At 41.7% G+C, this 12768-nt stretch overlaps 1 protein-coding gene across 8 annotated transcripts in view; it reads right to left on the bottom strand.

Moving 5' to 3' along the window:
* ddah1 (dimethylarginine dimethylaminohydrolase 1) overlaps positions 1-12768 on the bottom strand; it is a 110642-nt gene that overhangs the window by 45776 nt on the left and 52098 nt on the right. Inside the window, exon 1 of one of the 8 annotated variants that reach the window (XM_038715269.1) lies at positions 6483-6603. The exons of the other annotated variants lie outside the window; for them this stretch is intronic. The gene's annotated coding sequence lies outside the window, so the exon portion shown is untranslated. Of the gene's footprint in view, positions 1-6482; positions 6604-12768 lie in introns of those variants that run through there. 8 annotated transcript variants of the gene reach the window in all.

The following is a 12768-nucleotide window of genomic DNA, read 5'->3' as shown; positions in this document are numbered from 1 at the left end:
AGTTACTGAACATACCATCCTTGACGTGAATTCACGACTGTGCGGCAGGTCAGCAGCACCTGGCATTGTTGTTCATGTCTGCTGATCAGAATCAGAATCAGCTTTTGCCAGGTATGTGTTCACATACGAGGAATGTGACTCTGGATTGTACATTGCTCATGATGTGCTTACTCGTACAAAAATACAAAATCACAATATAAAAATAAAATAAAATCAGACAGACTTCAGCGTAGACAACACAAATATACACACTATGAACAAAAACAATATAGACATATTGACAAATAGTGCAGTGAAGAGTGCAAAGGATGCGGAGTATGTACATGTCAGAGGCAGATGTGATAAAAGGTACATATACATGCATACATGTACACATGTACACAGTGCAACGAAGCATGGTGCAAAGGATGCTGGAATAAATAAGTATTTTGTTCAGGAGTATGACTTGAGGTAGGTGGATTTGGTATACACTATCTACAATATGACAATATAACAGTATGGACAGCACTGAAATAGAGAATGGTGAATAAATAATAAGTGTAAACAGGTGGCTGATTAGAAGTAGAGTTACTGGGTTATTGCACAAGAATTGTTCCTGAGTGAGTCAGAAATCAGCTGTTCATCAGAGTGATGGCTTGTGGGAAGAAACTGTTCCTAAGTCTGTTGGTTTGGCGTACAGTGCTCTGTGGCACCTACCAGAGGGGAGGAGCTGAAACAGGTTGTGTCCGGGGTGAGATGGATCTGCAGTGATGTTTCCTGCCCGTTTCCTGACTCTGGAAATGTATAAGTCCTGAATGGAGGGCAGGTTGGCACCGATGATCTTTTCTGCAGTCCTGACTGTCGTTGTAGTCTGTCCTTGTTTTTTGGTGGCAGATCCAAACCGACGGACGTGCAGAGGACAGACTGGATGATAGCTGGTAAAAGTGGATCAGCAGGTCCTTAGGCAGATTGAGCTTCCTGACCTGCCGCAGGAAGTACATCCTCTGGGCCTTCTTGATGATGGTGTCCGAGTTGAGCTCCCACTTCAGGTCCTGGGAAATAGTGGATCCCACAAAACTGAAGGATTCTACAGCAGACACAGGATTGTTGGGTATGGTGATGGGGGGCAGAGTGGGGGGGCTCCTCCTAAAGTCCACGATCATCTCCACAGTTTTGAGCGTGTTAAGCTTCGGGTTGTTCTGACCGCACCAGAGAGCCAGCTGATCAACCTCCCGTCTGTAGGCCGACTCATCACCGTCCCGGATGTGGCTGATGACCATTGTGTCGTCAGCAAACTTCAGGAGTTTGACAGATGGGTCTCTTGAGGTGCAGTCGTTGGTGTAGAGGGAGAAGAGCACATACCCATGGGGGGCGCCAGTGCTAATAGTCCGTGCTGGATGTGATGTTCCCAGTCTCACCCGCTGACTCCTGTCAGTCAGGAAGTTTGTGATCCACTGTCAGGTGGAGGCTGGCACAGTGAGCTGGGTGAGTTTGGTGCTGAGGATGTTCGGGATGATGGTGTTGAACGCCGAGCTGAAGTCCACAAACAGGATCCTTGCATATGTCCCTGGAGAGTCCAGGTGTTGCAGGATGTAATGCAGTCCTAAATTGACTGCATCATCCACTGACCTGTTAGCCCTGTAGGCAAACTGTAGGGGGTCCAACAAGGGGCCTGTAATGTCCCTCAGGTGGGCCAACACCAGTCTTTCACAGGACTTCATGACCACAGATGTCAGGGCGACAGGCTTGTAGTCATTTAGTCCAGAGATGGAGGGTTTTTTTGGAGACCGGGATGATTGTGGAGCGTTTGAAGCAGGAGGGAACTTCACACAGCTCCAGTGATCTGTTGAAGATCTGTGTGAAGATGGGGCCAGCTGGTCTGCACAGATTTTCAGGCAGGATGGAGACACACCGTCTGGGCCAGGACCTTCCTGATCTTCTGCCTTTGGAAGAGGTGGCTCAGATCCTCTTCACAGATCTTGAGTGCAGGTGAGGGGTCAGAGAGGGGGGGTGGCAGTGTGCCAGAGGGGGAAGGTGACTGAAGATGGTATTGGAGCAGGGCAGAGGTGTGACTGTGGGCTTTTCAAACCTACAACAAAAGCCATTCAGCTCGTCTGCCAGTTGTTGAGTACCAGCAGGCCTGTAACTGCAGCTTTGACTCGTTGGTCCATCTTTTCACAGTCTTTACAACAGGTTTAGCAGATGTCAGTTTTTGCCTGTATGTTGGGATAAGATGAACCAGACAGTGATCAGAGAGTCCCAAGGCTGCACAGGGAACAGAGTGATAGGCGTCCTTTAATGTAGTGTAGCAGTGGTCCAGTGTGTTAGTGTCCCTGGTGGGACACTTAATATGCTGTCTGTACTTTGGGAGTTTGTGGCTGAGGTTTGCTCTGTTGAAGTCCCCAAGAACAATGAGTAGGGAGTCTGAATGTTTTTTTTCCACGTTAGTTATCTGGTCGGCCAGGTGTAGTAATGCCTCACTAACACAGGCCTGAGGTGGAATGTAAACAGCGACCAGGACAAACAAGGAAAACTCCCACGATGAATAAAAAGTTTTACAGTTTATAAATAACGTCTCTAAGTGAGGGCTGCATGATTTTTCCAACACTGTGACATCTGTGCACCAGCCTTAGTTTATATAGAAACAGAGTACGCCTCACCTTGTTTTTCCCGTGAGCTCTCCCTTTCGCGATCTGCACAGATGAGATTAAAGGATTAAGGTGAAGTGCGAGGTCTGGGATGTGCTCGGTAAGCCAGGATTCAGTGAAACAGAGGGCGGCAGATCTGCAGTTCGCTCATTTTGTTGGCTAGAGAGCGGACATTCGCCAGGTGAATTGAAGGGAGCGCAGTGCGAAAACCCGCTGTCTCAGTTTAACCAGGTGACTGCTCGTTTTCCCCTGCGCCGTTTCTGAAGGATGCCAAACAGAGCTGCTGCTCCTCCAACTAATAACTCCGGGAAAGTTCCGGGTTCATTAAGGAGCGGTGGAATAGTATGAGCAATTGAAAGTCCAATATTTAAGAGCTCTTCTCTGGTAAATGTTACCAGAGAGGGACGGCACAAAACAGCGTTAATAAACAAAACCACAAAAAGCACTACGGAGCGTAATCCAGAAGTTGCCGTCTGCGGCGCCATCTTCTCATTAATCATTGTCATCATTATACCTTTATGCCAAGATAGGTTGTTGGCTGTGCCCAACATTGGTCCCAACATCCATTGGTTCAGCTTATTAAAACATACTACTGATGTCATCATTGTAAGCTACAGCTGCTTCAGGATGACTACAGTGATAAAATGCTGAATAAAAAGATGCAGAGATTTTACTGGTTGTGTTTAGAGGCCTTCCTGTACCTTCAAACTAAAAAGAACAAAACCTTTAATGGTCTAATGTAACTTGATGGCTGAATGTTTACTTAAAGTGGATATAATTGAATTTTATAATAATGTATCAAACGACAACATTAAAACAATGTGACAATGTTGCTCTTAGTGGTGAACCTATAAACATTATCACCAAAATCTGCAGCAGTCTTTGGCTTTACAGAGCTTTATAGTGAGTTTCAGACTCACTGTTTAGCTGGCTGACAAATTTACTGTTTGATTCACTCCCACCACTCTAAGCAGAGCTTAAAGACAGTCAATATTGAACTTACATTAATCAGGTGGATTCGAAATGAATTATAAGGATTCTCAAAGGCTGGCTGCTGGATTTGTGCATTCAGTCTGAAACCAGTCCCTGGCAGCCTTCTGCTTTTCTGTCAGTGATAACAAGCTGCCAGCAGTCAGGCCCATCTAGCTATGTCTTTGAAGCTGCACATGTAACCCATGTGTGTGTCTAGCTGGGCCACAGCCACTCCCTCCCTTACCTTGCACCACTGAGGCGTGGACTCACAAGGCCACAGAGCTCGCCCCTTATCCTCGGGCCTCCAAGCAAAAACACTGCCACTGCTGCAGTGAAATGAGACAGACTGTAATGGAAACGGCACACTTTCCAGACACAAGCATCTCCTGAGCCCTGACAAAAAACATACAGACTACCAACTCTGGTCCCCCCCCCACCCTCTCTGCTTGTCTGGACAACGGGACATCTTGTCTTTCAGGAAATAACTGGGCAGGTTTCATAATGGTTAGAGTACATTATAGATTATAACCTCTCAAATCAGAGGAATATCACAAAAACAATGAAAAGCATAATTCATCAGAGATTTAACATTCAGTATGTACCTGATATTCTAAGCTTGTGCTTTATTGCAATCTTTACTTTGGAAGCACAGACATTCCTTAGACTCATATTTCAGTGTTTGTGTTGCATACTGATCATTGACGATGACTCACAATCTGGAAGTCTAAGAGTCACAGAATAGTGAACAACGTGAAAAAAAGTATAATGAGGTTTACAATGAGCGTCTTTTGTGGAATTTGCAGCTTTACCTGTGAGGTTTGGGTAGGGTGCTGTCTTCTGTATGCTGCATGGTAAAGCTATGTGAGCTTAATTTAACTCCTATGTGCAGATTATTATGTAGGTGCAAATGCCAAAATTTAAGTGTGAGAATCTGTATGATTCAAGACTCAAGTCACATCTGAGGGGAATGTTCTATTATCTTCTATTATGTTAAATTATCTGAAGTATGTTGTTGTCAAAATAATGTTGTTAGTAATATTGTAATATTATATTATATTATTATAATATTGTAATATTAGGGTTGGGCCGATAGACGATGCCATCGTCCATTGGCGATGGCTGACAGACATCACGACAATGAGCCGGCATCGTGATTGTAAACCCCCGCCCCCCAGCAAAAAATCTAAAATTTTCACTATACCACCCTGTGAAACAGGTTTTAATGACCACAAACATTCTTATTATTGTTTTTAAGTATGCTTTGGACCTGCCTCAGAATTCTCTTCTCCCCACACTCAGACACACTCACAGACACCTACACCTCAGGTAAACACTCCGGATTGCCCCGCCTCTCTCTGTCTCTCTCCCCCAGTCCGCTCCATTTTTGCCTAAAAGACTGAGAACTCTTTTCAGTATATTCCCACCCGTCAAGCAAGGTGTTTAAGGTTCTCGAGGAAGTACATACATAGACACACTCGCGCACACTCACTCTCTCGCTCACTTGCCACTGTACACAAATAGCAACACAAATAGCTAATCAGCCAATCTCATGGCAGCAACTCAATGCAGCTAGGCATGTAGATGTAGTCAAGACAACTTGCTGAAGTTCCAACTGAGCATCAGAATGGGGTTAGAAAGGGGATTTAAGTGACTTTGAACGTGCCATGGTTGTTGGTGCCAGACTGCTAGGTCTGATAATTTCAGAAACTGCTGATCTAATGGGATTTTCACGCACAACCATCTCTAGGGTTTACAGAGAATGGTCTGAAAAACAGAAAATATCCAGTTAATGGCAGTTGTGTGGACGAAAATGGCTTGTTGATGTCAGAGGTCAGAGGAGAATGGGCAGACTGGTTATAGTTACTGTTGTCTTTCTGTCGAGATGACAGAAAGGCAACAGTAACTCAAATAACCACTCATTACAACCAAGGTATGCAGAATATCAACGCACAACACATCAAACCTTGAAGCAGATGGGCTACAGCAACAGAAGACCACACCGGGTGCCACTCCTGTCAGCTAAGAACAGTAAAACTGAGGCTAGGGCTGTGCCATTAATCAAATTTTAATCATGATTTCGATTTTGGCTTCCAACAATTATAAATACAAGTTAATCAAAATAAAATTATTATTGTGCTGCTGTTTCACAATGACACTCGTTTCGTCTTGTGTTAAAAATCCATCACAACCTTTCCTTCAGAGTGGCGCCCACCTAAAAGCCCAAACTCCCTCTCAGCAGCTGTGATGTTTACTTTAGCTCGAGCAAAGACGACGAGGTTATACAATAACTTGCTAGTCACCATTATAACTAGGGATGAAACGGTATGAAAATTTCATATCACGATTATAGTGACCAAAATTATCTTGGTAATCAGTATTATCACGGTATTGTAAAAATGTGCAAAAAAATATAAAAATGTACTGATACACAAACTGAAACCAACAAGTTTTATATTGAAAACTGTAAATACAATTGCCATTTTGTTTGCATAAAAAATAAAATAACAGCAAATATCTTTTGTAAACATATGAAAATCATCTAAGTGTGCATTATCAAGATTGTATATTTTATAGGTAATACAATGACCCCGTGGACAATTACATGAAAACAAATAAGTCTTTAGAAAACAGTGATAGTAACTGCAATGAGCCCAAAAACTGACATAAATACAGAGGAGTCTGTAGCGTTTCTAGAAATGCTGGTTGGTTGACTAAAAAGCGTAACGTGTTATCATGTGCAGTGGAAGAATAGACTCCAACACACGACGCACACAGCAACAGAACAACATTTAGCGTTTTTACAAGAGCAGCTAACACTGAGAGCTTCAGTTTACTCGCTGTTAGCAAGTCAGAGAGACAAACCAAAGCTAAAAGTTCACTCACCCTGTGTTCACTATAAGGTTATTTTCTTCAATCAAGTTTCCCTCAGCACTCTCATAAAAACTAAAATACGACCGGACTTCAGAGTGACCGAAAAATCTCCGCAGGGAGTCTTCCGCCATGTTGTCACTGACCCAAACAAACCCATGTTGCATTCTGCGCACGCGCGCCTGCTTCTGGGAGACGCTGGACAATGCTTGCCGTGAGATTATAAAAACGCGGTTAACCGTACCCGGTGTATGAGTATGGTAACCGTCGGGAATTTTACCATGGTTTACCGTTAAACCGGTGATCGTTTCATCCCTAATTATAACATTATTAAGCCCCCCCCACACACACACTCTTTAATTTCCCCTATGGGGGATTAATACAGGAACATCCTAGTTCTCATCTTAATTTGTATGCTAGTAAATTAAATATCTTTGGGACTTTTGGATACATATTCGAACATGTAAGATATATCAACGGGAAATGTTCACTATTTTCTGACATTATATAGAGAAAATGATCAAGAAAATAATCAGCAGATTAATCGCTAATAAAAATAGTGTGCAGTGCAGAGTGCAGTTTTAAATGTTAGGATAATCTTCACTGTGTACACTTCAGATTTAAACCAACAATGTAAATGAAGCAGTGTTGTCCTGGCATCTGCTATACGTGGATCAAAGATAAGAAGCTAAAAGGTGAAGATGCGAGTCACTCCCTCCCCCTCCTTTCATTTCACTGTTATAGAAGTAGATCACATTTCGACCTCCCCTTTCAATCAGCCCCCTTACATCTGATAACATATAGTGCTGTTCAGAAGCTCTTAAACCTCGCCATTCTTGACATTCTCAGGATTCTAGATGGTGTGACCTCATTGGGTGAGCGAAGTCAGTAGGAAAATAGCCCCCGGCCGAGCCTTTGCTTCAACATGGAAACTTAAACTAACAAAGAATGCATGACTATGTGCAAACTTGACTGTGGCTGCACTTGTGAGTGAAAACAACATGTTTTCCTATGTGAGCTTAATTTAACTCCTATGTACAGATTATTATGTAGGTGCAAATGCCAAAATTTAAGTGTGGGAATCTATGATTCAAGACTCAAGTCACATCTGAGAGGAATGTTCTATAATCTTCTATTATGTTAAATTATCTGAAGTATGTGTACAAATATTGTTGTGTGAATATATGCATGTGAAAATTAGAGTTCTAATTATCTAGTTAACTATAGGACCTGTTGGACTTAGCATGTCACTGTATGACTGCACTCCCTGGGGAAAATATTGTCTAACTTTTGGAAAAAAGAATAAGTGATCTCAGAGAAGGAGACAGAAAGGTTTGCATTATGCATTTGAAAGTTGTAACTATAACAAGTGCCCCAGGAACAGCATTTGACCATATCTTGGAAACAGTCTGCAAGAAAGCTAGACAATGACACCTTTTGCATATGAGTCAATGTAACACCACCACGAAAGTGTCGAACCTCAGTTAGAGCGAGTCCTATACTACGCTGTCATTAGCCAGCTTGAGCATTTGAGGCGTGGCTTTGCAAAGTGTAAATTAAGGGAAGAAAATATTCTTATTTTTGTGACAAGCTGAGAATACCAATGTATAACAAGCTATTTGTCTTACTGAGAGAATATATTGTTGTTTATTCATTTGAAATCTAAAAATTCCTCTTGCAGCTCAACTCAACTCGCTCTGCATTTATATAACTGATGGCAGTGGAAGTTGTAAACACAACATTTCATTTAGAGTTGTGTTTGTGTCCACCTGATGAACGCAAGTCCAATATTCACTCTCTGTTAGAACTGTCGGTCTCGTACCACAAAATATCTGTCTCGAGCTGCTAAATGCTCCACCATGTTCACCAGTGTGTTGTTACAGTCAATTCAATGAAATAGCTCTCTGCTGCGGCTGAAATAATGCTATGAGAGCGGTGGGAGTGAACCAGAACAGTAATGTTGTGGCTTGACAGGGCTTTTTGAAACTGGTTCCTACAGTTTTTTGAAGGGTTTATGAGAGCCATGAGACTCAACTATACAATCTACAGTTTGTATAGGTTGGAAAAGCAAAACAGTGACCCAAAGGTTGATGATTCTGTGGTTTGACAACACAAACCATTTTCAAAATACAGAGAATCACTTGATTTAACAGCATTTTAAAAAATCACATCTTGCATCTAAGAATGATTTCAATTGTAGATCCAAATAAAAAATATGGGAAGGATGAAAAGTAGCAGATTTATATAGGAGGTGAAGGTAGAGGTGGATGAATTAGAGGAGCAGATGGAAGAGGAGGATGAAGAAGAGGAGATGGCAGTGGTTGCAAGGTAATGCTTGTCGCAGTTCTGACGGTAGAAAGCAATTATATGGCCCTTTGCTTTATGGAATGTTCTTGGAATACTGAGCAAGGCGATCCATTAGGTTTACTAATCAAGGTGAGTGTGTGTCCCGGTGTGTGTGTTTGTGTGTGAGTGAGTTGCATGCCTCTCACTGGAGCACATAATTACTAGCTGGTGATAAAAAGAGGAGAAGGGGGCATTGTGGGATAGCTGTGGCGAGAGTCGCCATTTCTAACAGGGTTTATTGAATGACCATAGGCGGACATGATTAACTACATAGCTGGGAGCTCAGGTATGCACTGACACACACTAACACACTCACACACGCGCATGTTAATCAATACTTTATCAAATAAATACCAGAATCTGCAAATGCTTAGAAAAAGCGTCACATGTAGGCATAAAATGTCACGTCACCTAAAATGTGCAGCATACACACATAGCCAAACCACACATTTGGAACAGGCAAAAAAAAAAATGGAAAGCTGTTTATACTCATAACCAGGCTCTGAAAACATTCATTTAGTCAGGCTCTGCTGAATCATTTACCAAAACTGAGGTGGAAAAAAATATATAAGCACGAAGTCTGGCTTTACGTAATGCCAGCAGCCAGTCAGTCAGAACCACAGGATGCATACAGGGAAGGAGAGAAAACAAACACTGAAGGATGTCCTTTCTGCATACTTGATGCTTTTCCCAGCCGCAAATACCAAAGTTCGCCCGGGACGCTGCAAAACAGATTCACTCTAGACCGACCTGCGATTTTACCTTATAAGGGTTTGAATACTTTAGGCCTTAGGTTGTGTGTATATGTGTGCGTAGGCCTGCTGGAGGAGCTAGGTTAAGTTTAGGGGAGAATACTTCTCACAGCTGGTTAGTTTTTGTTATCATCTAGAGATGGTGTCTCTGGCAGCATCAGTGGCGGTTTAGGAAAGCTTATAGCAGATGAAGCAAAAATTCCACGGTTACCACTCAGTCTAACATCGTTCCATTCCAGCTGGCCCATGCCAGCAACACACAGACACACACACACACACACCCTCCTGGTGGTAGGTCTGAACTGGAACATTGTTGGAATTCTAGTAGCCTTGATCCAAAGTCTCCCTTCCTCTGCAGTTCTCTGCACAATTAAGGTTGATATACTGCAGTCTGCTCCACTGCTGCTGGATAAAAACTATTTAACACTCAACACATCTCAGGTGATGTACCTCTCTGATCATTGTTATTTTCTACCAACACTTTGCTTTTTGCAGGTGGATTTAAAAAAAGTCAATCCTGCTGATTAGCAGTCAAACCCCTTGGAGTTTTTTACCCAGTCGGCATTTGTATTAATGGAGGTGCAAATGTGTAGGTTTTGATGCTCTTTCGCCTTCCTCAGAATATGATATACTTTTATTCTTGCTACATCTGTGAATGTCTGTGTAGCATCTTCCAGGTGATTAAGAGAGGAATGGTACTAAAAGGCCTCTAGTGGCTTAGAGATTTAGACACATACCATATACTGTGATGGCAACATCCCTGGTTCTATTCCAGCCAAGGACTTTGTTGCATGTCATACCCTGTCTCTCTCGCTCACCATTTCCTGTGTGTATTTTTACTGTGACCTATCCAATAAAGGCAAAATGCCCAAAACAACAAACAAATCCTTAAGATTTCCTTTACTTTGGAGAAGAAGAAGAAAAAAACTCATTTGAAAGACTATTGTTTATACCAAGAATAAAAAAATGCCTGTCCACCCAGGGAATCACATGAGATCAGCAGTATGCAGTATGAAGATACAACATGTTCTGGTCTGGGTCATAGGAAATAGTTTTATCATTTAACAGTTTTATGACCTTAAAAGAAATGCAAAGATGTCAACTACGATTTATTCCAATAAAACCATCAAAAACAGCTTCATTTGCAGAAACACAGCTTAAAAGCCTTAATCCTACTATAATGTTAGTGTCTACTAGACTAAATCATATTTAAACAAATTGTGGAAACTGGCCAAAACTATTGCCTTAAGTTGTCAATAATGTGATTCTGCCTGAGATGAGAACATAACTCATCTTGTTATAAATATGGTCTTGAGCAACTTGCAGCTATGTACAGTGACTTCACAGAACACTAAAAAGTTGTCTGTTCTGCTACACATTTCTATTTTTTACTATTTGTTAAGACACTTTTTAAAATCATCTTTAAGAAGAGAGCTGTGTGAAAAGTAAGGTGTCAGATCTGTACTGCTACAAAAGGAAGTTCACCAGAGTGAACCCATAGCATGTCAGATCTAATCATGGCAGTTCAGACCAGCTGCACGCCTGAAACAGAATACTGATTAAGGCACCGGGATCCTTGAATAAATTTGACACATGAACAAGCTACCTAAAGTGCGCTCATTATGTCAAGCATGAAGAGGCAAAGCATACCCAGCTTTCTGCCTTACAGAAGCAAGGCCACAAAGTTCAAGAGGTCAAGAAGACACATGCCATAGTTCACAGAGACAGCACACCCTGACATAGCCATGCATGCATGTAATCAGACAAGCATGCATGTGCATACACTCAGCCCGAGTCAGACCCTTAACAGTCAAATCAACAGGTGCTGAGGCACACATAGAAGTGTGCTGACTTCATTCCAATGATTAAAGTAATATTTCACCCTAGAGTCACAGTTCAGGGCCACACACAAGGGCTGACTGACAATCAGGAGTACAAGGAGTTTTCCTGGTGGGCCGATAAACCAACCAATAAAACTGCAGTTGAAAATTAATTGGTATGTGCCTTGATCGAGACTACTGCAGTTAGACAGGAATCAATGAGACATAATTATTATGGCTTACTGTTTTTTGTTTTTTGATTACAGAGTAACCACAAGTCAAATCTTTTTCTGCGTTAATGAAACAAAAACTACTAAAATGATAAATGTTGGCCCTGTAATTCCCAACCTGCTAGCTACTGTCAAGTTTAAATTATTCTGTCACTACAACTGCTGCCTACCTTGCCTAATGGTAAAGTCAGCCCCTGACTAGTACTACAAGGACTAGTATACTAATAAAGGTATATTAACATCCTAACACTATGTACATATATTAAATACTACCATTTTAATATTTTACTGATAGTGTTATATTTTAATTGTGTATTAAAATTATATCCTAATCCTAATTACTCATCTAGGCTGAGCATAGTCCTGCTGTTGACAGATACGTATAGCTATGGCCAGGAAGTCACAGGAAGTGCCACTTCAAATGTGGATTTCTGTCACATGTCCAAAAGCAGAAGCCTTAGACATTTTTTGCATTTTTTTTGTCTGCCCTACAATGAAGAGAGACATATTTTATTGGATCAATGATATATTAAAGAGGTGGTATTATGCTAATTTTCAGGTTCAAAATCTTATTTAGAGGTTGTACCAGAACAGGTTTACATGGTTTAATTTTCAAAAAACACCATCTTTATTTTCAACATGCACATTGCTGTAGCTCCTCTTTTCACCCTTCGTTTTAGCTACGGAGTGATAAATCTTGTCTCTAAATGATCTTTGTTGGGAGTTGCACATGCGCAGTTCCTAGTTAAGGACTACTAGCCAATCAGAAGCAGAAAAGCCGATAATAGCCAATCAGAAGCAGAGAAAGGCGGGTCAGTGAGAAGCAAACAAGACTTTGTTTCAGCTGTAATTGTTGTGACCAGGTTTACTGGAGCAAGAGTTTCAGAGTGATGAGTTATTAATCTGTAACAAATCTTTCATTCATAAAGTTTTAACTGAGCTCTGTCTCTACATCACAGTAACAGCTTTATGTCCACTGACTACCTGAGGGTAGCCGGTGTTTGGAAGGGAGAGGAGAGGTGTGTGCTGCAGCTCAGAGTTTTTAGCTTTCTTCCCTATGTCATCACAAGGATGAAAGCGGCTGGACTACAAACGAGCTGTTTTCAAGCAGTTCAGAACAGTGTTTTCTGTGGGAGATGGAAACTCCCTTTTC

Source organism: Micropterus salmoides, unplaced genomic scaffold (assembly GCF_014851395.1).
Source record: "Micropterus salmoides isolate LMB-PRFRI ecotype aquatic unplaced genomic scaffold, ASM1485139v1 Ms_hic_scaffold_13, whole genome shotgun sequence".
NCBI classification, from domain to species: Eukaryota; Metazoa; Chordata; class Actinopteri; order Centrarchiformes; family Centrarchidae; genus Micropterus; species Micropterus salmoides.
The sequence above is the reverse complement of the archived record's forward strand: the minus strand, read 5'-3'. Positions and strand labels throughout refer to the sequence as shown.